This window comes from Camelus ferus, chromosome 14 (genome assembly GCF_009834535.1).
Source record: "Camelus ferus isolate YT-003-E chromosome 14, BCGSAC_Cfer_1.0, whole genome shotgun sequence".
Classification (NCBI taxonomy): domain Eukaryota; kingdom Metazoa; phylum Chordata; class Mammalia; order Artiodactyla; family Camelidae; genus Camelus; species Camelus ferus.
Window position 1 is genome coordinate 24,952,705 of NC_045709.1, and position 24,716 is coordinate 24,977,420.

The following is a 24,716-nucleotide window of genomic DNA, read 5'->3' on the forward strand; positions in this document are numbered from 1 at the left end:
AAAGTCGTAAAGGATGTAAGGGCTCTGGTCTTCACTGAACTGTAGGGTGGTGACACCAGTAGACTGTGGTAAGTTCCTCATACATAAAGTAGCATCTGGAGAAATACTGAAAAGAAATACACAAAAAACATACAGAGAAGTATGATTTTTAAAACTTTATAGATAAATCAAAAAAAAATTCTAAAGATTGCCCAAGTAATCCACAGGCAGGCAGGAAAAAGACGACAGAAGTGAAAAACAGAAAGAACAAACAAAACAAAAGTAAGGTGACAGACACAGATGCTGGCCCTGACACATCGGTACCACACTGAGCATAGACGCCCACACACACTGAGTGCACGAAGACTGGCAAAATAGGTTAAAAACTGACAAGAGCCTCACTTCAAAGATAACAGTACAGGCAGGTTGAAAGTTAAAGAGCAGAGTGAGGGATACTTTGCAAACAGTATCAACACTACATGGCATTGGATGAAATAGACTTCAGAACAAAGAAAACTGGGAGATGGAAAGGGATGCTGAATAGTGGTGAGTCAGTCTCCCAAAGACGTAGGAACCCTAAGTGCATGTGTGTCAGACAACAGAGCTGCAAAACATGTGAAGTAAAACCTGATGGGACTGGCAGGAGAGAAGAGCCGGCCCACAGCTCCGGTTGGAGACTGTGCCACGCCCATCTCAGTGACTGATGAGGCCATGGGACAGAAGGCCGGCACGGACGGGGAAGAACCCACACCAGCGGACCTGCTCCACGTTGGTCAGACATCCCACCCAGTGACGCCAGAGCACACGGCCTTTCCAAGAGCCCATGGAACAGAAACCCAGGTGGGCTGGATTCTGGGCCATAAAACAAGCCTCAGCAAATTTAAAAGAATTGAAATCACTCAGCATGTGTTCTTGGACACAATGGACTCAAACTGGAATTCAATAACAGAAAGACAACAGGAAAACCTCTAAACACTTGAAAACTAAACAAGAACTTCTGAATAATCCTCGGGCACAGAGGAAGTCTCAAGAGAATTTTTTTTTTAATTTTTTTTTTAATTTTTTTTTTTATTTTATGGAGGGGGAAGTAATTAGCTTTATTTATTTATTTATTTAATGGAGATACTGGGGAATGAACCCAGGACCTTGTGGATGCTAGGCATGTGCTCTACCACTGAGCTATACCCTCCCTCCTCAAGAGAAATTTTTTAAATATGCCAAACTGAATGAAAATACAACATGTCAAAATCTGAGAGATACAAACTAAAGCAGTGCTGACAAAGAAGCTTGTAGTCCTAAACACATACGTTAGCAGAGAAGAAATGTCTTGAATCAGTTGTCTAAGCTCCCACCTCAGGGAACCAGAAAAAGGAGAGCAAAATAAGACCAAAACAAGCTGAAGGAAAGAAACGATAAAGGTAAGAACAGAAATCAATAAGACTGAAAACAGAAAAACAAGAGAAAAGCAACGTAGCAAAAGGAGCTAGTTCTTTGGAAAGATCAATAAAATAGACAAACCTCTAGCAAGACTGAGAAAGAGGGAAGAGGGAAGACAGATTGTCGAGGTCCAAAGTGATGGGCCATCACCACAGACCCTGCGGACACCAGGAGGGTGCTGAAGGAGCGCTGCAGGTCACCCTGCATAGCACGGCCACGAAAACAAAATGGATCAGGTCACCAGAAAAACACAACTCACCCAATGGGAAGTACGCAATTTGAATAGCTTTGTAACTACTAGGGATATTGAATTTGTAATTTATGATGGTTTCACTGGAGAATTGTACCAAGTTTTAAAGAATTAACAGTTTTACACATCTTTTCTAGAAGGTAGGAGAGGAGGAAACATTTTATGGATCTCATTTAAGACACGTAAGACTAGATAAAGACAATACAAAAAAGAAAACAACAGACCAATATTTCTCATGAATATAGATGCAAAAATAAAATTATGTCATGAACAAGTGAAGTTTATTCCAGAAATTCAGACTGTTTCAGTGTTTTAAAATCATTTAGTGTAATTCGCCATATTAATGGACCAAAGAAGAAAAATTACACGATCATATCAATTGAGCACACACCGAAAAATGACAAAAATCAACCTGTTTATGCATGATCAAACAAATACCAGAAGTAATACACGAATTTGGCAGTGTTGCACAATTCAAGCATAACATTACAAAAGCAGCTATGTCTTTAAATATCAGTAGAAATACACCTACGTACATACGGTCAGTTCATTTTCAACAGAAGCGCAAAGAGAAGTCAATCAAGAAAGGACTGTCTTTGCAGCCAGTGACGCCTGGAGACAACTGGACATTCACACGGAGGAAAAAGCCGATAACCTTAGCTCACCCGACACGTAAAAACTAGCCTAAAACGGATCACAGCCCTAAGTGTTAGATAAGAAACTGAAGGACTTCCAGGAGAAAAACATGCGACTCTGGAGTAGGCAAAGTTTTCTTAGATAGGGTTCAAAAGGCATGAGCCATAAAAGAAGCTCGATAAATTGGACTTCATAAGAATGTAGCACTTTTGCTGTGGGGAAGACACCAGTAAGGAAACAAAAAGGAAGTAGATCAAAAGGAAATATTCTTTGGGGTTTCTTCACTTCTGCTGAAAAAGCATTGATGTCATTTAGCAACATTATCTGATGAAAAAATATTGACAACCAGAAATAGAAGGAAACATCCTTAACGTGTTTCTGCTTTTTTAATGTAATGGGAAACTCTTGAATGTGTTCTACTTGCCAGCTTTTATTCTCTTCTCCTGGCGGCACATCAAAGTCGTAAATCCTCCCTGTGAAGACAAGCCTGCCTCTACCGTGGAAGCTGCCCAGAGGTTTCTGCCCAACACATTTCAACATCTCTTTAGACTTAGAGATAAGCAAGGGAAAAAAGGTGGGGAGGGGGGGGGAACTCTTACTGCATTACTGGGCCAACTGCCCGGAGCAGATCTGTCTGCCGGGAGAAGGGGCGGGGTGGAGACCCTCAGGCAGAGTGTCAGCAGGGGCGGCTCGAACAATGGAGCCACACAGAGGGCCTGACCCTGAGCCCACCTGGTCCTAGAGCCCACACTGAACTTGTGCCAAGCAAGGCCACTGTAAGGTGCTCACAGCTCAACATCTGATCCAGGCAGCATTGAGCCCTAGTGGTGTCAGTTGTGGGAGCAGCTCAGGGTCCCCAAGTCCAGGAGAGGAGGCGGCTGGGAAGTTTGTGTTTGGAAGAACTCCGGACAAGGAGTGTGATGTCGGGGCAGACAGCAGCACCCCTGGGGATGAAGCACCCAGCTTTCAGAGCCTCTTCAGTGCCGTGGCTAGAGGACCCCCCGTCTCCACTGTGCTCAGCAGTCTCGACAGCCTACCCAATGCAGTGAAACCAAAATAAGAAATAAAGAAGAGACCCGGCATCCAGAAGGAGGAGGAGGAGGAGGAGTGAGCGGGGTGGGAGGAAAGAAACGACCGCTGTTTACACGTGGCAGGCTAAGAATGTCTTCACCCAAGGGTACCTATAATGCGCCTTTTGTACACATAGTCTTGCTTCACTGTCACACTAGTCCTGTGAGGTAGGTCTTGTCACATACGTGCTACAGACGAGGAGCCAAGGCTTTCAGAAGATAATGAATGGTGTTGGAAAAGCAAAATCCACATGCAGAGAGTGGAGCTGGACTCCTGTCGTCCACCACACACAGAAGCTAACTCAAACTGGACTAAAGCCTTAAATGTGGGGCTCCTGGAAGAACACACGGGGAGAGCTCCTTGGCGCTGGTCCTGGAGAAGATTTCTTTGGGTTTGATACCTGAAGCACAAGTGATGAAAGCGAAAATAAACAAGTGAGACTGCATCGGACTAAGAAAGCTTCTGCACAGGAAGAGGCCGTCCACAAAACAAAACGGCGACCTACGGCATGGCAGGAGATGCTTGCAAATCATGTGTCTGGTAAAGGGTTAATATCCCAAATATGTAAGGAGCTCATACAGCTCAACAGCAGAACAAATAATCCAATTTAAAAATGGGCAAAGGACCTGAATAGACATTTTTCTAAAGACAACATACAGACGGCCAACAGACACATGAAAAGGTGCTCAACATCACTAATCACCAGGGACATGCAGGTCAAAACCACAGTGAGACACCACCTCACACCTGTCAGGATGGTTATTATGGAAAGGACAAGAAACAGCAAGTGCTGGCAGGGGTGTGGAGAAAAGGGAACCCTTGTGTACTGTGGGCGGGAATGTAAACTGGTGCAGCCACTGTGGAAAACAGTATGGGGGTTCCTTTAAAAATTAAAAATAGAACTACCATATGAACCAGCAATCCCACTACTGGGTATATATTCAAAGGAAATTAAATCACTATCTTAAAGAGATATCTGCCTCTCCATGGCCACTGCAGGGTTATTCATAAGAGTCGAGGTGTGGAAACAACTTCTAAGTATCTGCCAGCAGGTGAATCACATGTATATATATCCATCCGTATATATATCACATTTTATTTATCCATTCATCCATAATTACCAGACATATGTACACACATGCGTATATTAAATAATTATGCATGTATGTATGAAATGGATAATTATTGAGCCATTAAAAAAAAAAGGAAATCCTGCCATTTTGCAGAACATGGATGAACCTTGAAGGCATTATCCCAAGTGAATTATATCAGACAGAGAAAGAAAAGTACTGTGTGGCTTCACTTGTATGTGGAATCAAAAATGTCCAACTTACAGAAATAGAGAGTAGATGGAGGTTGCCAGGGGCTGGGGGTGGGGGAACCGGGTAGATGTTGGCCAAAGGCTACAAACTTTCAGTTACAAGATGAGTAAATTCTGAAGGCCTAAGATAACAATAATGTATAGTATACCTGAAATTTGCTGAGAGAGTGGGTCTTAGATGTGCTCACCACACTCAAAAAAATACAATCATCACGTGAGGCGATATGTGTGTTAACTAACCTAAATGTGGTGGTCATTTCAGAATATAATACGTATCACATCAAGTTGTTCACCTGAAACTTACAGTGTTATTTGTCGGTTATATCTTAATAAAGCTGGGAAAAAATGAAAATATAATGACCTGCCCAAGACTTGGGTCTAGCAAATGGTGTGTCTAGAATATGAACACAGATCTGTTTGATTGCAGAATTGGAGTTTTGAGCCACAGAACTTCCTCAGACACTCCAAAGAATGGACTCAAAATGAGTAAAACTAAAGGGGGGATTACAGTGATGGATAATAAAATTAATATACAAAGCTGAGAGCATTTCCAGATGCTGACAATAACCAATTAGCCAACATTGGTGAGGATGGAGGGCCCATTCAGAACAGCACACAATCCATTAAATCTGTAGGATTAATCAGGTCAAGAAATTTGTCCAAAATTTGTATGGAGGAAACAACAAATTTTGTAAGGGACTATAAAAAAAAAAAAAAAAAACCCTTGCACAAATGGAGAGATATAAGCATAATATCAAAGGCAGAAACCAGAGCTGGGAGGGCTGGTGGATCTGAGTGCATGAAAAATGTAAAGCGTATAAAAAACATAAAACCCCATCATGCACGCGTTTGTAAAGCAGCAAAAAAAACAGAAGCTCCACTAAGGAGCATTAAAAAGGTTGTGAGCAGGTGGAAGAATACACTCACCAGAGCCCTTTTATTTGTTGAAATATTTAGCCAGGTAAGTGGAAAGCGTGGTTCAAGCAGGGAGTGCAAAGCTAATATACCTCAACTGTTTCATTTTAACTGAACGCCCGCTCTAGCTCCCGTGCGGGGGCACCTGTGCCTAGCCAACGTGGGAGCAGTGCTGAGAGTCCCATGATCAGCCACTAGCCAGATGGATTATAATTTCCAATCGTGAAATACCATGGAGCCTTCAAAGTGATGTTTTAGAAGAGTTTTTAGTAAACTTGTAAAGTGCTAATAATATTGCTAAATAGAAAAGATGTGTTATAGACAGAATATATAAAGGAATGCATTTTTGTGAAACTGTATCTATATTGATGTAACATATATTTATGCATTTACATATATCTTAACATATCAAGAATGTGTGAAAATGTCTTAACAGTGGTTATCTCTGGATGAATTTTTATTTTCTTATTTGTGTTTTTGTTGTTTTTCAAATGGTCTGCAATACACATGAATTACTTTTATAATTAAACTTAATGATAAAAATATTGTTTGAATTTTAGAATGCCGTCTTGCTAGCTACTCAGATATTTATGCCGTTTTTATATTCTTCAGTGTTAACACACATTACGGTGCCCCCTTTCCATGTATTAGATCTGTTCCATCAGAAGCTCTATTATTGTGAGAACTTGCGTGAGACGAGAAATTACTTGTATTTGAAGTGAGGCTGGCCTGTACTTGTCTGATTGAGGATTTCCCTGCTGAAATGAGTGCGGTCACACCGACGCAGCGACGTCACCCCGGGGCGTCCGTCCGTGCGTCGGGGCCCTCCTGGTGGGGGGGCGGGGGCTTTCTCTGGTTTGCTGGGCTGGCACCACTCACCGTTTGTGCCCTTGGTGTGTAGTGTCACCTGAGCCTTCACGAGGCGAGGCGAGGGTAACCGTCCATTGCCTTGCATCCCAGAGTGTGGAGGGATTGGACAAAGAGCTTTCTGTGCTACGTAGATGGAGACCCTTTGTTTTGAAAGTTGCTAATTTATTGCAGGGTGTCGTAGGAGGAAATTACAACAAACCCTCGATTTTACAGACATCGTCGTAGGCGGCACAAAATGTACTTAAATTTAAAAATTGAATTTATTAAAGATGCATTAAGTGAGTAATAACACTTCAGATGATATAGATGTGGCAAACCTTTGAAACTGGCAGAGACTGAAGTTCAGGACGTGTGAGGTTACACTCGGCCCTCATGCCACGAGCACAGTGTGTTGTGTCTGCGTTGCATCATTTTCAGTGCTGGTAAGCGCCTTTCCGTGGTGCTGTCTGTGTACACGCCGCTTCTGCTGTATTTGGGAGCACAGCCTTCACTGCCCTCTGCTGTGGGGTCTTCTCGTCCTTCTTTTCCCAGTTGGTATCAGTGTCATTGCAATCCGATACCCTGAAGTTCCATAGAATTTATTAAATGCATCTTTACTTCCTAGAACCAGGTATAGTCACCTTCTCTTAATTGTCACGGTTTTGAAGTAGAATAAAACCCCACCTCAGCCACCTGCGTGGGTCCCACGGAACCCAAATGGGCGGGTTGTGGGGTTTCCACGAGGCTGAGTGACCAGGGCCACTTGCTGACACTGCTTCATGCTGGCTTCCTATCGAAGGGGCTGCTCCTCTGGTCACTGGGGCTTCCAGACAGAGATTCCTGGCGAGATCGTACATGTTCTGTTACCTGGTCCGGAGAGATTGGACTGGGAGGAACTGGGCACCGGGGCCAGAGGAGCTCCGTGGAGAGAGGAGGAGAAGGTAAGGGGCTGGGACAGGTGTCCAGGGAGGGCCAGGACAGAGGTCAGACATGCTGTGCTTGAAGCTCCTACCGGGAGGTACAGCCCAGGGTGAAACTGCTTATTCAGTGTTTCCCCACAACATAGCCTCCTTTCAGAAGTCTAAGGGCTAAATTCTTTTTTTTTTTAACATTTTTAATTGATTTATAATTATTTTACAATGTTGTGTCAAATTTCAGTGTAGAGCACAATTTTTCAGTTATACATGAACATACATATATTCATTGTCACATTCCTTTCTCTGTGAGCTACCACAAGATCTTGTATATATTTCCCTGTGCTATACAGTATAATCTCGTTTATCTGTTCTACAATTTTGAACTCCCAGTCTATCTCTTCCCACCCCACACCCCCTTGGCAACCACAAGTCTGTATTCTATGTCTATGAGTCTATTTCTGTTCTGTATTTATGCTTTGGTTTTTTTGTTTGTTTGTTTTTTGTTTTCTTTAGATTCCACATATGAGCGATCTCATATGGTATTTTTCTTTCTCTTTCTGGCTCACTTCACTTAGAATGACGTTCTCCAGGAGCATCCATGTTGCTGCAAATGGCGTTATGTTGTCAGTTTTTATGGCTGAATAGTATTCCATTGTATAAATATACCACATCTTCTTTATCCAGTCATCTGTTGATGGACATTTAGGCTGTTTCCATGTCTTGGCTATTGTAAATAGTGCTGCTATGAACATTGGGGTGCAGGTGTCTTTTTGAAGTAGGGTTCCTTCTGGATATAAGCCCAGGAGCGGGATTCCTGGGTCATATGGTAAGTCTACTCCTAGTCTTTTGAGGAAGATAAATTCTTAAATACTCAGCTATCCCCTCTCATTTCTTCATGAATGTTTATATGGTCCTTTCTCCTTTTTCTAAATCTAAAAACTTGACAAGTATGTGCCTAGGGCTGGAGGTGGGAGTGGAATCTTCCTTTTCAGATTGCTCTGGGGCAAGGCTTGCTGAAAGGTCAATGCCAAATTCACTTGCAGCCAGGAAAGTTTCTGGAATTAACTTTCAAATTCATTTCCACGTTGCTGATGAGGGCTTGAAAGTCGTATCTGGGTTGCAGCATGGCTCTGCCTGCTTATTAATTATCTGATGTCTCCATGTGCTTCAGTGTCCTTATTTGTACACTCGATACAAGGGCGCCTGCCCCGTGGGGCTGCTGTGCGTTTAAACGAGACGGCGGGCACCCACGAACAGCCGGTTGGCACAGTCGTTTCTGTCCCTGCTCTCCCACCCCGCGGCTGCCCTCACGCTCGCAAGTGACACTGTGATTCTGCAGTGCCTTTGGTACGTCGTCCTGACAGACGCCAACAGTGCTTTCGGAACACCATCCATACCGCATCTTCATGTGGGCTTTCAGAATACATGCACTACAGTGAGGGTGGTGTTTGAATACCCCTCTCGCCTCGACAGATGTTTGCTTCTCTCCCTGTGAAACAGTGTGAAGTCAGACGTGCTGAGCACAGGTCCAGCTCATAGGCGCCCCCACCCAGCACGTGTTCTCTGCCATCTCTCTTCTCTGTCCACCTCCGCTCCCCACCCCCAGAATGGTTACTGGTAATTGAACGAGGGGTGGTCTCTTTCTCTAAATTCCTCATTATTTTTGGAAATTTCCATGCTGAACGCTTTTTGGTTGTCCTTTATTTTGAGTATTATCCTGGCTTTTCCGAGTCTTTAGCCCAAGAAAACTGTTCTTTTAGCCATCTTCCTGGAAGTCTGTTTCCTTCTTAAATGCTACAAAAGTGACCTGCTCTCCAATAAGACCCTGATAATCAAAATCACTGACAGGTCCTTTGTCTCTGACAGGACGCATTCTGGGAAGGACGTGAGGCCAAAGTCATGTCCGTGCTCCTGCCCGGGGCAGAGGTTGGGGTGTATGAGGACCCTGCTGGAGTGCGCAGATCGCCTGGCCACCAGCGGTAACCTCATGAGGAAAGTATGTGCTGAAACAATGGAGGTGCTTGGAAGTGATTCACAGCGTTTCCAGGAATGACATTAGCAGACCAAGGTCTCGGTGGGGTGTGGTGACAGCCAGCTCTTCCGGCGCTGAGCACCTCCTCTGCCTGCTTCCCTGTCTGCACGGGGTGGGGCACAAAGGTGGGTCACTGTCCCGCTCTGAAGACACTGGCCGGGTGCCCCTGCTCGCAGCCCCGGGGTCCTTAGGGCTCCGGGTCCCCAGGGCATCCGCCATTGCTTGAGGAATTACCAAGTGTGGAGGGGAAGGCATGCAGGAAATAGCACCAGAACAACAGAAATCAGCCCAGACACCGGCGGAAAATACACACCAAGTGTTGGGTTGGGGGGAGGTTTGATACTGTGAAATGCTCATCACAGGAAATTCAGAAAGTGAAAAAACAAACTTACAAAAAAGAAGTTGCCTAGAGTCCCACCACCCGGAGAACACCGTGGTGACCCTTTTGGCCACATTTTCTTTGAGAACTTTTACATTATAGTTCAGTCACACATATAACCTCATTATCACATAGAACACTGGACTGTAACTCAGGGACACGTGAACAAACGTCGTTAACTCCTCATAAGCATCATCCATCAGAGAATCCACTCTCGTCCCACCTAATAACCTCCCTTTTGGACTTGTGAGCTGTTTGTATTTTGCACGATTACAAATAACACTGTCCTATAATGAATATTTTAGAGATAGAGACCTTTCCATGTTTTGAATTCTTCCCTTTGGGTAAGTTCTCAGAGGCACAGCATTGGAACCAGGGGTGTGAGCGTCTTCACGACTCTCGGTGTTTCTTACCTGGCTGGCCTTACACCAGGTTGCTGCTTTTAATTCCATAAAGCATATTCAAATACTGAAACATCGGTCGTTTGTTGGAGAGTTTGGGGAAAGAGTTTGTTCTACTCTGAAAAGCAAAAAATGTTAAATCAGCAGAAATTCATGCTCAAGAAGCGCCCACTGTGAGGCTCACAACTCGCCATCTCTGTGGAGTGCCTGCTGTTTGCAGCCAGCACACTGGCCGCAGGAAAACACGCAGCAAAGACTCAAGAGTGGCCGGCGAGCGTGAGCGCGGGGGCGGGGGCGTCCATCCTGGAAGAGGTGCCTCCTGGGCGCGTGGGGTGGGGTGGGGGGACCTGTAAATCTGAGGTCCCGGCGTGGGGGAAGCTCACTCTGGTGCAGCGGAACCATCAAGAAACCCACGTGTTCCATGGCGCATGAAAACAGCTCTCTGCAGGAGGCGTGTCAGCGTCCTCCCTCCTTCCTGGGAGCTTGGCTCTAATTTTCATTGTTTATTGCTTCCAGGACAGTTCATATATTTGTTTCCTAAAGGACCCCCCAGGTTGCAGAGAGCAGAAGGAAAGAGGTGGGAGGGAGGCGACCCTGCACTTGGAGAGACACTGAGATCTTCCGGGCGGCTCTGCCTGTGGTCCCTGAACTTAGAAGAACCGCTTTCATCTTCCTCCAGCCTGTGGGTGGTCATGATAAAGCTTATTTTTGCCTTTTTGGAGCCCGAGGTCCAATTAGAGATGATGGATTCTGACTCCAGGCCCTTTCAGGTTTGAAGTAAGAACCGAGAGCCAAAAGCCTCCATATGCTGATGTTCGGAGCATCTAAATCCCTGCTGTCCTATGGTGAGAATGACTCTCAGCAACAAGAATCCGTTTCTAGGCTGTGTAAGACTTCTGAACATTCTGCCGTCTGTTTTGGAGATGTCCCAGCGCTGATTCCACCTACCAGCCCCCTGGCCTCCCTGTTAGTGCAAATCTCTGAATCTGACTGCTTGTCACCACCAGCTGCTGGCAGACCTTGTGAATGTGCCCAGAGAACCCCAACTTCAGGTTCCTGTGTGTCCTGTGTCCCCCACATTTATTCCGAACCACCCGACGAGGGCTCTTGTGTAAGGCCTGCTGGCATGCACCACAGTCACCCCAGGAAGGGTCTAGAAAGTGGTCACAAACGTGCCTCCCTGCCCCTGACACGAGCCCCCTCCCAGGGGAACAGCAGAAGCACAGCACCTCTTGCAGGTGCTCTGAGGAGGGGGGAGAAGATTCAGCCCCGGATGGGGCCACACTTCCTCCTGAGACAGAACAGAGGGCACGCGGCACGCGGCCATCTCCACCAAGTTCAGAAACAGGCCAATCACTTGTGATGGGAACAAAGGGACAGTGGGGAGTCACTGAAAGGAGGGGGTGAGGGTCACATGGGACAGTCTACTCACCAACACCTTATCATTTGTTTGTAAGTTTTACCTCCCCAAATCCCCACACCCCTCAGGATGGACCGTCCAGGGGTTGGAGTCGTGATTGGGCTTAGCTAGACTGCCCCAGAAGACCCGGCTCAGGTCTCCAGGTAAAGGATGCAGTCTCTGTACTGCTTCTTACAACTGAGGGTGAATCTTTAACTGTCTCAAAATAAATAGCTTTAATTAAAAAATCAATTTTTGTAATTTATAGGATTACAGGATAGAAACCATTCATACTTTCATTTCATATAGAAAGAATTTGACAAATTCAACAACCATTCATAATTTTTTTAAAAAGACAAAAATAGCAAATTATATTAACTCAAAGTAGAACAGGGTAATTACCTCAGTCCAGTATAGGGTATTTTTTAAAATTCTACACTTAATATAATGCCTAACTGTGAAACAGCAAACAGTTGCTCTTAAGATAGGAAACAAGGTAGGAATGACTGCTCCCACCGTTTTTCCAACATGTAGTGGAGGTAGTTGCCAGTGCAATATGGCAAGAAATAACACCAGGTAAACAAAAATCTCACCTCCCACCCAAGACTAAATCAAGGTCTGTTTATCTTAGCTCCTTAAACTGACACATCACGTCCAGCTTTTATCGAAAGTTACAAGGCAGCTGAAAGGCAAAAAAACACTGTCTGAACTGAAACAAGCACCAGAACCAGCTAAGGTATGGTGGGGATTCTGGAATTATCAGACCAGGAACTTAAAATAACTAAGGTTAATAAGCTAAAGGCTCCACTGGGAGAAATGGACAAAATGCAGTGATGGGGGTGAGGGGCCAGAGAGAGGGAAGCACCACGAAAGAATAAAAAGGAAGTGCGAGAAGTGAAACCACTGCGACAGAAATGAAGAATACCTCCGTGGGTTCACTAGTAAACGACGAGGGAGGAAGCAGCGATTTTGAAGATACGTCCCAAGTACTTGGAGGTTAAACAAAACACTTCTCAGTAACACATGGGTAACAGAAGAAGCCTCCAGAAAAATTCAAAAGTATTTTTAAATGACAATGAAAATTTATCAAAATTTATGAGATGTCGGGGAGAGGGTATAGCTCAGTGGTAGAGCACAGGCCTAGAATGCACGAGGTCCTGGGTTCAATCCCCATTACCTCCATTAAAATAAAAAAATAAACCTAATTACTTTCCCCATCCCTCGCAAAAAAAAAAAAAAAATGTATGAGATGTAGAGAAAGCAGTGCTTGGAGGGAAATTTACAACAGTGAATGAATAGCTCAGAAAAGATCTAAAATCAATGATCTGAACTTTCACTTTATGAAACTAGAAAAAGATGAGCAAGTTAAATTCAAAGTAAGAAAGAAAAAGTAATAAATCAATGGAAAGGAAAACAATAGAGAAAATCAACTAAACAAAAGCTAATGATTTGAAAAGATTAGTGAAATTGATAAACCTTCAGCCAAAGTAACCAAAAAAAGAAGAGAGGACAGTAACTACTAGCATCAGAAATGAAAGCGGGTCATCAGCACAGGTCCCACCCATCTGAAAACCGAGACGAAGTGGACCACCTCCCTGAAAGATGCAGCCCACCAGAATGCACACCAGGAGACATGGACCATCTGAGTAGGCTTGTGCCCAGTAAAGAAATCGAGTCGGTAATTAATAACCTTCCAAAAGAGAGAGCGAGAGCACCAGACCCAGGTGTGCTCCCGGTGAGCACTACCAAACCTGTAAGGAAGAAATCGCACTGATTTGCTGCAGTCTATCAGAGAAGATACAAGCAGAGGGAGTGCTTCCTAGCTCACTCTACGGGGCAACACTACCCTAATGTAAATGCCAGACAAAGATGTTACGAGAAAGGAAAAGCGTAGACCACTATGTCTCAGGAACCTAGATGCAGGAATCCTCAACAGAATATTAGCAAATCGAATACAACGAAGTATAAAAAGAATTATATGGCATGACCAAGTGGGATTTATCCCAAGTATGTAAGGCTGTTCAATATTTGAAAATCAATTAATGTAATCATCACATCAGCAGGCTGATGAGGAAGTCATATAATCGTAACAGTAGATGCAGAAAAAGCACATGATAAAAATTCAACATCTATTCGTGATAAAAAAAAAACTTTCTGCAAACTAGAAATAGAGGGGAACTTCCTCAAGAAGATGAGGAACAGCTACAAAAATCCACAGTTAACATCGTACCTCATGGTACGAAACCAGAAGCTTTCCTCCTACAACTGGGGACAAGGCAAGGATGTCCTTTCTCCCCACTCCTATTTAACATCATACTGGAAGTCCTAGCTAATGAAATAATACAAGAAAAGTAAATAAAAATTACACTAATTGGGAAGGAAGAAATAAATTTTTTTTTTTTTTTTTTTTTTTTTTTTTTTTTTTGCAGATGGCACGATTGTCTAGAAAATTCCAAAGAATCAACAACAACAGCAAATCCTGGGACTAATAAGTGACTTTCACAAGGTTTCAGGATAATAGTGGTTAATTATTGTACTGGTGAATAAATGTCCATTGCTCTCCAACATACCAGCAATAAACAATTGAAATTTGAAATTAGAAACACACTATTTACATTAGCACCAAAAAAGAGAGATCTACTTAGGTATAATCCTACCAATTGTAAAAATGTAAACAAAACATAGATGTATAACATCTATGTGAGGAAAACTACAAAGCTCTGATGAAAGAAGCCAAGGAAGAGCCAAATAAATAGACATTCCATATCCAGGCACAGGGAGACTCCGGTTGTTAAGATGTCAGCTCTTCCCAACTTGATCTGTAGATTCAACACAATCCTGATCGAAATCCCAGGAAGTTATTTTGTTATTATCAGCAAACTGATTCTAAAGACCCAGAAAAGTCAACACAATATTGACAAAGAAGAGAAAAGTTGCAGAACAGACACTGCCCTACTTCAGGCTGCACTAATCAGGACAGTGTGGTGCTGGCAAAAGAACAGATAGACCAGAGGAACAGACTAGAGATAAAGCCACACAAACACAGTCAACTGATCGTTCACAAAGAAGAAAGGATTGTCTTTTCAACAGGTAGAGCTGGAACAAATAGACTTCCACATGCAAACAAAAAAAATTAACAGGAAATTAAAGACTTTTGCTTTGTGAAAGACCATGTTAAGAGACTGAAAAAAGCCACAGTCTAAGAGAAAATACTTGCAAAGCACGTGTCTGATAAAGGACTGGAGTTCAGAGTGTATTCCTAAAATTCAACAATAAGAAAACAAACAACACAATTAAAAAGTGGGCAAAATTTCTGAACAGACTCCTCACCAAAGAAGTTATAGAGGTGGCAAATAAATATATGAAAAGATGCTCCACATCATATGTCACTGGGGAATGGAAATTAAAATAGCGGTGAGAGACCACTACACACCTGACGTCACCAAATGCTGGTGAGGGTGTGGACCACAGGAACGTGCGTCATGGCTGGCAGGAAGGTGGAACAGCCCCCAGAAGATGGTTTGGAGGTTTCTTACAAAGCCAGACACAGTCTTCACCCTGTGACCCAGCATTCAGGCTCTGTGGTATTTACCAAATAATTTGAAAATATATGTCCACACAAAAACGTGCACACAAATGTTTATAGCAACTTTATTCACAGTTGCTAAAACTCAGAAGCACCAAGATGTCCTTTAATGGGTGGATAGGTAAACACACTGTGTTACATCCAGACGATGGACTGTTATAGTCAGTGATTTAAAAAGAAAATCTATCAAGCTGTGAAAAGACATAGGAGAACCTTAAATGCATGTTACAAGTGAAAAAAAAAGCCACTTTGAAAAGGCTCTACGCACTGCGTGATGTCAACTCCATTGACGTTCTAGAAAAGGCAAAACTATGGCGACAGTAAAAGATTAGTGGCTGCAGGGGCTGGTGGTCTGTGGTGAACAGGAGGAGCACGGGGGGCGGGTTGGGGGGCTGTGAAGTACTCTGATGACACTGGGGTGGGGAACACGTGACCTTACCCATAGGGTGTGCAGCACCAGGAGTGACCCTGACGTAAACCATGAGCTTTATTAGTGATGTGTCAGCACCGGCTGATCAGTCATAGCAGATGCACCCCCGACGCAAGATGTTAATAACAGGGGAAGGGGGGCGTATGAAAATTCCCTGTACTTCTGCTCAGTGTTTCTGTAAAACCTAACACTGCTCTAAAAAACAAAGTCTATTAATTTTTTAAAAAGTGAAGAGGCTCTTTAGGGGTTGTCACAAACAGACGCTGAACAATGTGCACGTAAAATTGCATTTAATGTAAGAGAGGTGGAAACTGATAAAATATTCACATTTGTTTGCATAAAAGAATTTGGAAAGATCCTTGATGGTAATAAAAGAGCAGATTTTTGTTGTCCTGGTTTCCGCACACACCCCTGTCTCCACTCTTGTGTGCACAGACCCCTTGGGGGCGGGGAAAAGCTCCCGCTTTTCTTTGTCACATGTGCTCACTTGGAGGGGGACCGAACCCCTCGTGGTTTGGGGCTGCCCGCGGGCTCCCATTCCGGCCCCACGAGCTCTGATGTGTGTCCACACCCCTAGCAGCACCCTGGACAAGCCTGACCCCGTTCCTGGTGCCCGCTCGCTGTGCCCAGCCCGGAGCCTGCCCCAAGCTGATAAGCTTACAAGAACAGTTATTTTAAATATGGGGAAATAGCCAGGGAAATCTGACACTGGCATTTGATGCCTTTAAGGAATCACTGTCAATTATTTTTGTTGTAAAAATGGAATTGTGGTTTGTGGGGCGTTTTTAGTTCTTATCTTTCACTTAGAAATACTTTCTGAAATATTTATGGATAAAATAATATGACGTCTGGACTGGCTTAAAATAACCCCATGAGGAAGTGGGTGGAGTGTAGACAAAACAAGGTGGGCGGTGGACTGGGTCCCTAGGGACAGATCCGGGGCTGGTTGGGCACCATCCCTGCTGTGTGTGTCTGCAGTTTCCATAGTGAGCCTGAAAGGCTTGTGTGTTAACTTGTCCCCAGGGACCTCTGGCCAGCTGACCGCGACCCAGAGGCTGGGCTGTCCCCTCCGGCTCTCTAATCAAGGCGGTGACGTTGTACACGTGCTCGGTGCACACCCCTCACCGTGTGCAGACCTGGGGACCAGGAGGCTTCTTACCTGCAACAGTCTGCTGCTGTCTAAGCCTCGGGCCTCGCAGACACGTGTGTTTAGGATCGCCTCCATTTCTGTCGCAGCTTTGCCCTCATTTTCCTTCACTTTCCTTCTCTGGCACTGCCTTCCCTTGGAGAGTTTGGGAGCACACAAAGGGATACAGTGCACCTCAAAGGCCTCTGGGGGGAGGCAGGGGGAGGCGGACACACACACCCGGGTGATGGAAGGACTCTGCTGAGTCCCTCACGTGGGCGTCTTCACAGTCCAACCCCCGACCACACAGCCCGGGCCCACCAGGACTCAGTTTCCCCTCCACCAACACCCGGGCTTTGCCGAAGCTGCAGCCCCCACACCCTCCGCCTTGCGTAGCACAGGAAACAGCCTGTTTTGATAAGACCAGGCTACAAGCTGGGAAATCAGATAAGCCCTGTCGGACAAAAGCATTTCCTTTGCCAGCATTCCACGCTTCTCCCTTGGCCCGGGGGCCTGGTCTCAGTCTGGAAAGGAGGGGGCCCAGGGCGACCTCCAAGTGTCGGCTGTGCTGTGCGGCCACCTTCAGCAGAGCCCCCAGGCCCCGCCACGTGCCAGGCAGGCTGCAAGAGCTTTAAACATCCCCACGGCTTTTCCTCCCCTCAGGCCCCGACCAGCGTGGCAGCCAAGGTCAAATGGCCCCTTTCTTCACTCACTGTTGCATTTTGCCCAAATCTCAGAAACAGAAACGGGAAATGTCAGGAGACTGGGTTGGGCTGGGGCCCTCTGGGGCCAGTGAGATGCTCGTTTCCAGTCCTGCTCAGCTCCGTGCTGTGATCACAGAGGATTTGCGACACTGACCGACCATAACTAAGTGGTTGTGCTGCCCTGGGCTCTTTTCATAAAAAGCAGAAAAAGAAGATGCTTTTCCTTATCAAGTTCCCAAACTCAACAGCCTGGAAGGGAGGGGGCCTCAGCATCCCGGAGCAGTGTCTCCTCTGGGCGCCAGCTTCCTCACTACCTCCACCGCAGAGCGCATCATCCGACGGCTGCTTCTCACTCACCTGGGATACGGATAACAGGGCTGGTCATTCAGACCCGTAACCCCAACCCTGCCTGCTCCAGGGGAACCTCCACGTGCAGCAAACAGGCAAGTTGCAGCCTTGGCTTTTTGAGTTGCAGGGAGACGTCAGGCAGGGGGAGGTGGGGTGTGCAGGGGACCAGACACCAGAGCATCGTCCAGGAGGAAAGTGCGAGGGACAAGGGGACGGCCATCCCTCCTTGGGGACACATTGCTGCCTTTGAAGAGATGGGGAGATGCTGGCCTGTACCGTGGCGCCCCCTCCACATTTAAGCCCCAAGATGCACAGACTTCAGGTCGGCCCCCAGGGAGCATGGGCTCCCCTTCTGCCCTCAGACGGGCGGCGTGGTGGGAGCCAGGCCCAGTAGGGGCAAAGGGGCAGAGGGCTCGGGCTCAGCCTCATGTCCATGGCCTGCGTCTGCCTGCACAGCTCAGGGGAGGCCCAGCTCAGGGTCCGCAGTGCCCCGAGCACCAAACACAAGGAGATTCCAGCAGCACACGGTCCGCAGTGCCCGGAGCACCAAACACGAGGAGATTCCAGCAGCACACTGCAGTGATACCGTAGCAGAGCTGGGGGCTTCTCACTGTGGATTCTAAGACCTTGACCAGATTCGTTTGTTTTACCTGGAATTTGTTCTACAGGCGCCGTAGTTTAAGTGTCTATTCTTGGCTCCCAAACAGAAATTTCAACAAGAATTCACTCACAGGAAAACTACTAGAGCTGATCGAAGAATTCAGCAAGGTAGCAGGTTACAAGATTAACGTTAAAAAAATCAGTTGCATTTCTTTACACTAACGATAAATCAACAGAAAAAGAAAGTAAAGAAATAATCCCCTTTAAAATAGCACCCAAAGTAATAAAATACCTAGAAATAAATCTAACCAAGGAGGTGAAAGAATTATACACAGAAAACTATAAACCATTGATGAGGGAAGTTAAAGAAGACTTTAAAAAATGGAAAGATATCCCATGCTCTTGGATTGGAAGAATCAATATTGTTAAAATGGTCATACTGCCCAAGGCAATTTACAGATTTAATGCAATCCCTATCAGATTTCCCAGGACATATTTCACAGAACTAGACAAATCGTAATAAAATTTACATAGAACCACAAAAGACCTAGAATTGCCAAAGCATTACTGAAGACAAAGAAAGAGGCTGGAGGAATAACTCTCCCAGACTTCAGACAATACTATAGAGCTACAGTCATCAAGACAGCATGGTATTGGTACAAAAACAGACATATGGACCAATGGAACAGAACAGAGAGCCCAGAAATGAGCCCACAAACTTTTGGTCAACTCATCTTCAACAAAGGAGGCAAGAACATACAATGGAATAAAGACAGTCTCTTCAGCAAATGGTGTTGAGAAAACTGGACAGCAGCATGTAAATCAATGAAGCTAGAACACTCCCTTACACCATATACAAAAATGAACTCAAGATGGATCAAAGACTTAAACATAAGACAAGATACAATAAACCTCCTAGAAGAAAACGTAGGCAAAACATTATCTGACATCTCAAAAATGTTCTCCTAGAACAGTCTACTCAAGCAATAGGAATAAAAGCAAGAATAAACAAACGGGACCTAATTAAACTTACAAGCTTCTGCACAGCAAAGGAAACCATAAGTAAAACATAATGACAACCTACGGAATGGGAGAAAGTTTTTGCAAATGAAACTGACAAAGGCTTGATCTCCAGAATATATAAGCAACTCATATGACTTAACAAGAAAGAAACAAACAGCCCAATCCAAAAATGGGCAAAAGACCTAAGCAAGCAACTCTCCAAGGAAGACGTACAAATGATCAATAGGCACATGAGAAAATGCTCAATATCACTAATTAACAGAGAAATGCAAATCAAAACTACAATGAGGTATCACCTCACACCAATCAGAATGGCCATCATTCGAAAGTCCACAGATGACAAATGCTGGAGAGGCTGTGGAGAAAGGGGAACCCTCCTACCCTGCTGGTGGGAATGCAGTTTGGTGCAGCCACTGTGGAAAACAGTATGGAGATTCCTCAAAAGACTAGGAATAGACTTACCATGTGACCCAGGAATCCCGCTCCTGGGCATATATCCAGAAGGAATCCTACTTCAAAATGACACCTGCACCCCAGTGTTCATAGCAGCACTATTTACAATAGCCAAGACATGGAAACAGCCTAAATGTCCATCAACAGATGACTGGATAAAGAAGATGTGGTATATTTATACAATGGAATACTATTCAGCCATAAAAACCAACAACATAACGCCATTTGCAGCAACATGGATGCTCCTGGAGAATGTCATTCTAAGTGAAGTAAGCCAGAAAGAGAAAGAAAAATACCATATGAGATTGCTCACATGTGGAATCTAAAAAATAAATTAAATAAATAAATAAATAAATAAATAAATAAATAAATAAATAAATACAAAACAGAAACATACTCATAGACACAGAATAGAAAGTTGTGGTTGCCAAGGGGGTGGGTGGGAAGGGATAGACTAGGAGTTCAAAATTTGTAGATACTGACAGGCATATGTAGAATAGATAAACAAGATTATACTGTATAGCACAGGGAAATATATACAGGATCTTGTAGCTCACAGAGAAAAAAATGTGACAATGAATATAAATATATGTTAATGTATAACTGAAAAATTGTGCTCTACACTGGAATTTGACACAACATTGTAAAATGATTATAACTCAATAAAAAATGTTAAAAAAAAAAAAAAAACCCAAACAAACAAGAATTCACTCATCTTCTGTTAAGTACCAAAGAAAGACTTCCAACAAGCAGGCCCTTTGTGAAGACGCCCGGTCCCCAGGAGGCACCTCGGTGCCCCTACCGATGCCCTGAGTGGGTGCTGACCATGGGAGACGCACAAGCGCAGAACCTCACGGGGAGGGAACCGGGCCTAGAACCCCAGGCTCGGCCACTAGTCAGGACATGGGTGAAGTGCCACCTGGTGACACCTGCACTGAGTGAGAGGAGCCCTCCGGGCGCTTCCTGACACTACAGGGCCTCTCAGCAGGTGGAGCAGTGTTACCGTCTATGCTAAGAATACCCCAAACCCGGAGCCTTGGCCAGAGAGCACGTGGCGAGGCCCCCATGGCCACGCTGTCCCCTGTCACCGTCCCAGCTAAGTGCCTTGCAGGTCACAGATTCAGGCTCCCAGGTTACATGTTAACTCAGACCTTTTCCTGTGAAGAGGCAGATAATCTCCTCCCAGAAGAAAAGATAGCTTCAAATCCTACGCACACTTTAAGGACACGTTCTGTGCACAACATGCACATCTACCCGCGTGACCTCGAGGACATTCACCAGCAGCCCTGTCCACATTCCGCTGTTAATGCCCGTGAACACTCAGTCCCTTAAAATATTCTTTGAACCAACTCTCGGGTCCCCTCACCAATGAGTTAGTAAATATCTGACGCTTGTTCCTTCTGTCTCTGTGTGAGAGTCAGGTTGTGAAACGCTCAAAACTACACTTTGCCCCACCCTCAGACAGAAGAGAAAGCCATCACCTAAGGCAGCTCAGGGCAGGAGCCTGCAGGAGACGGTCCACCAGCTCTCCCAGCCTCGGAAAACGCACCCAAGTTCATGTGCTGGAGTCCGACCCCCGCTGTCTCAGCTTGTGACCTGCTGGAAGCAGGGTCACGGGAGATGTGACTAGTTAGGAATAAGGTCCCCCTGGAGTTGGGGGGCCCTGGTCAAACACGACTGGTGTCTTTACAAGAGAGGAAGAACACAGGTCCACACACTGGACACTGTGGCAGAGACTGAAGCTCAGTGCCTGGCAGCCAAGGATGCCGGAAAAACCAGGAGCCAGAAGAGGCAGGAAGGACCCCCCGCCCCACCAAGGGGTGGGACATGCGCCTCCAGAACTGGGAGGACAGATCCGTTTTTTGAAACCCCAGTTCATGGTCCTTTGTTGCAGTGGCTCCAGGACACTGACACCACCTTCTTAAGGACCGGAGCTTAGTGGGCTGTGCTGAGATGGTGTCGCAGCTCTCCCGTGGGCACCATGACCAACACTGCTCACCAGGCCTGGCCTTGAAGGTTAGAAACCAGCTCTGTGTGTATTGAAGTAGCCAGGTCAGCTCCAAAGGCGCTGCGGCTGCTTTGAACATCCTGGGTGCTCTCCAAAGGGATGTTTCCAGACGCCCTCAGCCTCGTGAACCAGGTTACTTTTCATTAACTAAAGCAAAGCTCACCCGTTTATCTAAAAGTCAGGGCTCAGACCAGCACGTCCAGGAGATGACACATTGTTTACGTTTCGCCCCCTTCATAATCAGGATTCAGCCATCGCAGGTGGGCGTATGAGAAATCCAAGTCCACTCGTCCCTAGACCACCTCCTCCTCACATGTTACTCAGTTTTAAACCAGCCTTGACAGGCAGATCCGACCAAGATCCCAACTCTCCCCCTCCCAGCTGCCCGGCCCCAGATCCACGCCCGAAGGAGGACCGACCGGTATGCCGCGGGAGGAGCAGGCCAGCCCGGGTCTGTCAGGTCATCAGAGGGGGAAGGGGAAGCGGCTCGGACCCCAGGTCCCACCAGCGCAGCTGCTTGGGTTCCCTGAAAACAGGCCCCCATCACCAAAGTGTGGGGGGCTGCAGAGCTGCAGGGTCTCCACAGCGCGCCTGGTGCTGGGACCGCCCTCATCACACACAGGTCCCCAGGGCCGCTGACCAACCAGGGGCTCGTCCCCGGTCCCCACTGGCCTCCCAGGGAGACAGCAGCCAGAGTGCCCAGGCTCCGCATGAGGCCACAAGGAGGAGGAATAAAATGTTAGAGACCAGAGAAAGCCGCCAGGGCACAGCCCCGTGAGCAGGGTGTCCTGGGTCAGGAGCCCGGGCACAGCAGCGCCCAGGGCCGGCTCTGCTCTGCAGGCCGGGGCCACGGCGTCCTGCCCCTCCTCTGTCAGGGGAGAAGGATCCCACCCTCCAGCTGCCTCGCCCCGTCGCCAAGGCGAGCCCAGGTCAGCGGCAGGAAGTGTGTCTGCCTGTACGCACGTGGAAGAGCAGCGCGGTGGCCTCTCCCAGGCAGAGCGGGCAGACGGCTGAGGGCACCGGCCCCGGGCCAACAGCCCAGCCCTAGGGGCGGGTATCACTGTCACGGGGACCCCTCCCCAGGCAGAGACAAGAGGGATAAAACCCGGATCGCAAGCCTGCCTGGGGACTTGGGGCGGGAAGGAGAGGTTTGGCAACCACGTGTCTCCCAACCTAGGGCCGCACCGCCCTCCAGCACTGGGAGGCACACGGCACACTGCACGCTGGGAAGTCCTGGAAATCTCAGTGTTCCGGCAAATGGCAACTGAACAGATGGGCAGTGTCACACTGAAACACTGGGAGCCACAAGAACAGAACATGGGATACTGAGAGGGGGAGCCCCCAGTCGGGGAGGGGTTCCTGGGGCACCCGCTCATGCCCGGGACTCAATGAGGCTGGTCACCCACCGGCTCTGCGGGCTGCTGTAGGGTGTCAACTATTTGCTGCCGCACACCTGCCGTCACCTCCCTGCGTCCCTGTGCCTCGACTCCATGGGCCCGCCACCTGCCTGGCCGCCCTGCCGCAGCCCAGGCCCTCCCGGTCAAGCTGCACACACGCACACCACGGAGAAGCCACAGCTCACCCTCCCAGGTCTCCCGAGAGCCAGGCTGATAAGGACCTTGGAACAGCTCTTTCTTGGTTACTTCGCTTCAACTTAAAATTCACTTGAAGTATGTTCAGAACTACTTAGCTAACCAGATTTACTTGGGAGGCCAAATGGGTACAAAAGGACACTTTCCATCTGGCTTTGCAAAAGACAGATCTTTGTCACAATAATGAAGTGGAAAGTCCACCTGGGTCGTGTGGGCAATGAGGGAGCTGACACTGACCCCCTGCTCTGCACACCCCTTGGCCCTGAGGCTGCACCCGGTGCCGGTGCCAGGGCAGGAAGATTCCTCCAACTGTGATTACATCAGAAGGTCGCATCAAGGTGTCACATCTTTAGAATACAGCCTAAGCCAGCTTACGTATTTTTCTAACAAATGTTTTATCAGTCAGAGGAGGGGAAAATGTTCTGAAAAATAGTTACTGTTCCGACAATTCTAAAAATGTAAACCTTTGGTATTGTATCACATGTATCTCCACCTCCAGTACAGAAAGCTCTTCTGACAAGGGCATGTGTGGCATTTTGTCTGCCCAGCAACTTTCCCTGCTGGAGCCCTGCCCACCTGCAGGGCCGGTGGTCACGCAAGTCTGGCCAGGGACGGGCACACACACCGCCCCAGTCCACAGTGGGAGCACCACCCGCACGAGGCCAACCAGACGCAGCCCTGGAACTGCAGCGGGAGCCCTGCAGAGCCACTCACGGTGTCCTCGGGCTGTGAGGATCAGCCTGGAGCTGCGGCAGCAGCCCTGTGGCCCCTGAAGGACACGTTAACTGCTGCAGAGCAAGCCCCAGGGAGCGCTGACATGGCTAGAGCCCAGAGGTCAGTGCAGGCCTGCTCCTCTCAGGGGTCCAACTCAGGGTTCCCTGACGGATGCACCCCTGAAATTCCCAGGCCTTGCAGCAATCACCCCCAGGCGATGGCACAGGGCTCCTGCTGAGTCCAAACACAGGCCCTTGGTTGGACTGGGCAAAGCACCCGTGTGCTTCCCCACTACTTGGCTGTCCCAGTCTCGGAGCAGGACCCGCCCCGGGGACGGCACTGTCATCCGCCAGCCACGGCCTTGCCACGACTCCCGCCCCCCCACGAGGTTCCCCTGACAAGCGATTCCTCTGGCGTAGCTGTCTTCTTGTGCTAGACCTGAGGGTGGGAAGTGGTTTTGGGTGAACTGATACCTGGTTGGGAGCAGACCCTCCAGCAACAGACACACCCAATGAAGAGACCATTGCCCCTTCTCTCAGACCAGCG

The 24,716-nt window shown here is 46.9% G+C and overlaps 1 non-coding gene across 1 annotated transcript; it reads left to right on the forward strand.

The window, feature by feature from the left end:
• The first annotated feature begins 12,696 nt into the window (after positions 1 to 12,696).
• Positions 12,697 to 12,768, forward strand: TRNAS-AGA. Its single transcript has one exon. It is a non-coding gene; the product is annotated as a tRNA-Ser (tRNA).
• The last annotated feature ends 11,948 nt before the right edge of the window (positions 12,769 to 24,716 follow it).